This window comes from Diospyros lotus, chromosome 14 (assembly GCF_014633365.1).
Source record: "Diospyros lotus cultivar Yz01 chromosome 14, ASM1463336v1, whole genome shotgun sequence".
Taxonomy (NCBI): Eukaryota; Viridiplantae; Streptophyta; class Magnoliopsida; order Ericales; family Ebenaceae; genus Diospyros; species Diospyros lotus.
This window is the reverse complement of record NC_068351.1, coordinates 18,734,671-18,740,910: the sequence shown is the minus strand read 5'-3', so window position 1 is coordinate 18,740,910 and position 6,240 is coordinate 18,734,671.

The window sequence follows — 6,240 nt, the reverse complement described above, 5'->3', positions numbered from 1 at the left end:
AAAGTTGGTATATATAGGGAGCTAGCTACAAGGGGAAGCAAAGAAAGAAATAATAGAGCGCTTATAGGCTAATGTAGATGCATTTTCATGGGCATCAACATATATGCTTGAAATTAGTCCTAAAATGATCTTTCATTACTTGAATGTTGATCCAAACACAAAACCTATAAAGTAGAAAAAGAGAAGTATACTCCTAGATAGATAACAAGCCTTGGAAGAACAAATTAACAAATTGATAGGTTTGAAATACTATGGCACCAACCCAAGAGGGGGATGAATTGGGTAATTTAAAAAATAACTTCAAAACTTGAAATCTTTTTCAAGACAAACAAGAATATAATGCAAGTAAGGATTATTGAAATGATTGAAATGAAACAAAAGGCATAAGTAAGAGATGAATACAAGGATTTATAATGGTTCAGCTTAAACTAAGCCTAATCCACTACATTATCTCCTTAGTGAGGATTTTGATTTCAATCCACTAAAACCCCCTACTTAAACCAAGTAGGTCCTCTAATCCAAGACTAGGAATTACAACGTTCTACTTACACAAGTAGGCCCTCTAGCTACACAAGCTAGGAAATACAGGAAATGTTTAATAAAGAGGTTCTAAGAGTATACACCCTTAGTTACAATGTCTCTCAAGAAGATACAAGTCTTGAAATAATTAAATACAAATGAAGAACAAAGCCTTTGAGAAAAAATTATCAAAGCACAAATACAATTTGAGAAGATGTAAATAATTTGTAAGCTCACTTCACTTCATTCCCATCCATTAGTCTCTTCAAGATCTCCTTGATTTGTATTTATAGGCCTCCCAAAAGCTTTGCCCTAAACTAGCCATTTTTTAGCCGTTGGAGATTGAAAAACTAGTTGTTGGAAGCTGTCAAAGACACAAGCTGTCGACAGATGAGATGGGTTAGTCGACAATTTCTAATTAAAATTAAAGACTTAGTCGATAGATACAAGGATTTAGTCGACAGATGCAATGCAAAACTCATGTTAGTCGACAGTTTGAAGAGATTAGTCGACAATTTAAAGGTTTAGAAATGAAGAACTGTCGACAGAATAGAGAAAACTATCAACAGTTGCCTTTAATGCACTCAAAAATAATTTCTTTTGATTTAAAAGATATTTTATTAAAAATTAATTTTAAATCAATTAAGAGTATAATATTCCAAAATGCCATAAGAAATTTATCACAAGATATTTTGAAATTGGATTTAATTTTCATTTAACAATTTTCATCAAATAGAAATATAATGTCTCAATTGTCATCAAGATTTAATTGTATGATAAAATTAATTTTGGTGCTTAATAAATCATATAAAAGAAATTTAGAGCACCAAGATAATAACCATAGATAAAATAATTTCATCATCAAGATGCAATTGATTTTTATCATCTAAAGAATATTAAAGACAAAATATCAATCTATTAAGAACATAAAGATGGTCTTTTGCCTTTGGAAATTTTTTGCTTCATTTATCCAATGGTTCAAAACCAATTTGTAAAAATCATTTAGGAGATTCTTTTAAATTTTAATACTTGTTTGTGTAAATCTCCATCTGTAGAAAATTATAGATAATTTGGTTTTTATTTTAGCAAAGCACTTGAAATTGATTTTTGTTTCCAAATCATATACTTTGATTTAGAGTATAAAATCATTTGATACTTTTCATCATTAAAACTAAACACAAGTGTAAAACATCAATCTCCAAAAGAGAAACATTAATACTTGTTTCGGCTTAAAGTGGTATCTATTTAATCTCTTAATACCTTTTTCTAGAAGAGATTTTCTAAGTCTTTCATACCATGCTTTAGGGACTTGTTTTAGACCATATAACATTTGCAAATTTGAACATATGATCATCACATTGAGGATTCTCAAAATTGGGAGGTCGCTCCATATATACTTCCTCATTTATATAACCATTAAAAAAAAGGCACTCTTGACATTCATTTGATATACTTGAATTTTTTGTGGCATGCAAATGCCAATAACATTCTTATGGTTTCTTTGTCTTACTATGAGAGCATAGGTTTCATCATGATCCATCCCTATTTCTTGACTATACTCTTGAGATACTGATCTAGCTTTGTTTCTAACAACAATTCCGCTTTCATCTATTTTGTTCCTAAGCACCCATATTGTTTGGTGATCTTTAGGTCTTGGAACTAATTGCCATTTTTCATTTCTTTCAAATTGATTTAGCTCTTCTTATATGGCAATGATCCAATTCTCAACATTCAAGGCTTCCTTATTGCTTTTTGGACTCTATTTGAGATAAAAGACAACAAATTAACACTCATTTCTAAGAGGCGATCTTGTTCTAATTCCTTTAGAATGATCTACTATAATTTCATTTTTCTCTACATATTTTCTCTTTTTCGAAAATTATGGTTTTCTTTTTTTCTATAATTCATAGGGGGTTTTCTTTAAGATATGCTTTATGGAATCCCTATTCAACATGTAGCATGAGGTGTTAATGGCTTAGATCAAATGATTTTTGTTATATAGCATAATTTTAGCCATTTTTTATAAAGATTTATTTTTCTCTTCAACTACCCCAGTTTGTTGAGATGATCTAGCATTAGAAAATTATGATCAGTATCATTTTCCTCACAATAGTGCTTGAATTGTTCATTTTGAAATCTCCCTCGTGATCACTTCTAATTTTTGAAATACATATACCTCTATCTTTTTAAGCTATTTTATAAAAATATTTCAAATGATTTATATGTTTCACTTTTAAATGCAAGAAATATTACCAAGTGAACCTAGAGTAGTCATCTATAATGACTAGCACATATTGTTTTCGACCTAAACTTAGTGTCCTCATAGGACCAAAAATATCTAAATGAAGTGGAGTTAGAGGCCTAGGGGTTAAACCTTCATTTGTAGGCTTAAATGATATACTCGTTTGATCGCTGTAACATCTCGAAAATTTGGGAGTAGTTAATAATTATTAAATTTTGCAACTGAAGTGATTTTTGATTTATTGGAATTGAATAATTTAGTGGACAGTTGATAATTATTAATTATTGTATTTGTGATGATTATTGAATATTTGTGGGTTTAAAGGAAATATTAATTTATTTTGGTATTAGAGAAACGGGCATGAAATTGTTGGAAATTTGGGGTATAAGGGTTATTAATAAGTGGGGTGCATATGATAATTTTCAGAAGTTATGGGGTCTAAATGCAATTTCTTGGAAATGTGCTAGAATCACCTTAAAATTAAATCGAAACAGAAAATGGTTGAAGGCAGTGTGTGGCGTGGGCGGTCGCGCATGCGAGGAACCAAGGGGGTGACGCGGGTTTGAGCCCGTAGGAGTGCACGCGCTGTGGAGGATTTTAGCTAGAATTTTCCAACCAAACCTTGAGCATTACGACATCGTTTTAGGCAAGGCGGTGGGCAGCCAGTAGCTGCCACGCAGCGCACGCTGAGCTGCCCTCAAATTGGATTTTTAAAGCCCAAATTCAGTGAATTTTGGGCAGAAGAAGGCGTGCAACAGAAGAAGAAAAATTGAAGAAGAAGAAGCCACACGCAGAGGGAAGAAAGTGGAAAATTTTGGGTGAAATTCAGAATTAAACGCGATTTAATTGAGATTTAATTAGTCAAGTGAGCAGTAAAAAGTGTATTAATAATTCTCTATGGTTAGAATTTAATTTTTTGTGCGATTTTGTTGACTTTGGGAAGTTATACTATTTTGCAGCGTGTATTAATTTGGTGGCGTGTGAGCTTAAAAACGCTGAAATCTGCTAAATAAATGCAAGCTCCCTTCTTCCTTTGTGAGCTCCTTTCATTTTATGAATCCAACACCTTTCCTTAATTCGAGTCGGTTTCGCGTATTAATTATACAAATCAAAGATTTTATTAGTATGAATTAATTTAAATTGAATATGAGACTCATTAGGATTGTGTTTGTTATGTGCCTACGGGGTATTGTGTCACCCTATTTCTTTGGGAATGATGCTGGACCTGAATTGGGTTTAGGTTCCTAGTGGATTGGCGGGATTGAGTTGTGGTTATGGTGTCCCGCGTGTGTGAGTCTGGATAAGGAGAGGCATAAGCTATCGACCAGTGAGGTGACGTGTTGACTATTTGGTGATATGAGGGCAAACCATCGACCGAGACATAGACGGATGTTGACTAGTTGATCCCTAGTCAAAGATTGTCGACCGGTGCCTGGTCATTATCGACCAGCTCTGCTATTATGTGACATATTGCATGGCATTACAGTGCATGGGACTGGGCTTTCATTCATTAGGGATTATGTTTGTATGTGTTGGGGTGTGAGCATTGGCATGACACAGTTAGCCTGTTGAGTGCTGACCTGTGTATATTAGGCAAGCATATGCTTGTAGAGCATTCGCTTGTGTGAATTCCTACATAAACGTAGCATGGCCTGATGCTTGGCTTATGAGGGACTTGTCATCATGTTAATGCTGCAAAAGCCATTGCATTTTTTACTTGTTGCATTGCATGGTTACGATACTAGATATTTATGCTATCCAGGGCCTCGGGCTCATTTATTTATGCTAGCCAAGGCCTCGGTCTCATTTATTTATGTTAGCTAAGGCCTCGAGCTTATATATCTTTGCTAGTTAGGGTCTCGGGCTCATATATCTTTGCTAACCAGGGCCACGGGCTCATTGATCTTTGCTAGCCAGGGCCTTGGGCTCATACGATTTATACTAGGGCGTCAGGCCCATATGATGGATGCTGGCCAGTCCATGGCAGCGACAGGTTTGTATGCAGACTTGGGTGGCAAGTTGTGCATTTTCTTATGTGGGCCCCAATAACTGCCTTTATGTGCATTGGTTATTTATTTATGTCAATGGCATGGCATAGCATGACACTTTGATTTCCATCACGACATTGGATGAGTGGTATTCAGTGTGAGAGATTTAGTCCCAACCGTACCATATTTCTTCTATTATGCTTGTTGAGCCTTGTGGCTCACTTTATTTTACCATCATTCCAAGTTGAGAAGAATGGTGCTCTAGGATGGTTGTTATGACAATTGTTATTATTTTCTTTGGATTCTGTGTGTACAAGGCAATCCCAACTGAAAAGATCTTTAGGGTGAGTTGTGATCAGGGGCTCTGATTATGTATATGTGGTATTTGGTGGGTTGATGTTTTATTGAGTAAGTAAATGCCCCCTAGATGTGTATTTAAATTTAATTTGCTTCCGCTGTTGTATAATAATAGGGTAACATGTTAACCCATGCATTTAAGTTATTAGCTAGTTATAAATAAAGATCCGAAAAATTTCGAGTCGTCACAATTGCCTTTCATACATGCCTCACAAATGTGATTTCTTTCATTTTTGACATTAGGCAATCCTCTAATAAGATCATATTTGCATAATTCATTAATGACAATCATACTAGTATGCCTTAGCCTATTATGCCATATCCAAGAATTTTGAGCAATAGATGATACTAGGCATTTTTCTATACTAGATAAGAATAAGTTTATACACATGTTCTATCATATTACCTATTATTTTTATCTCATTTGTGTTTAGACATGTAACCTTACAAGAATAAGGATCAATGCATACTTTATTATTCATATCACATAATTGGCATTTGCTAATTAGGTTGTGCTTAAGATCATCTATTAAGACAACATTTTCTAGCACATATCAACAAATTTCATTCTTCCCCTTAATCAATACATATCACTATAACTCTCCCTTAGTAATTAAAATTTTCAACAAAATCATAGAGGCAAACTTATAATTCATTATCATCAAAACTAATAAGCATTGGGAGTTTAGAATAGAAACTTACCACCGAGATTTTAGTAAAATCTTACTTCTTGGTTGGTAACATGAGGGGTGATATTCTTCTTCACCTTCCTATTTTTCATGCTTGATACATCCATAAAAATTTGACTTTAGAATCTCATTTGGATGTCAAGTAGATCTAAAAAAAATAATTCATCCACAAGCTTTTGGTGCCCAAACCACATTGGGTTCACCATTGTTAGCATAGAGCTCCTCCTTAGGAACTCAAATTTGTTTAAACCTATGTGGATTGTTTCTTTCAAAATCTTTGTTTATAAATTGATACCAAATGCTAGGATGTGAAGCAAATGATTTTTGTTTCCTTTTTATGAAAATCGTTTGTTTTTTATCCTTATGTGCATTCTTACGAAAATGAGAAATTTTTTGTATCAAAACTTGTTTGGATTCTTGAGGATTTGCATGAGAAACATTTGAA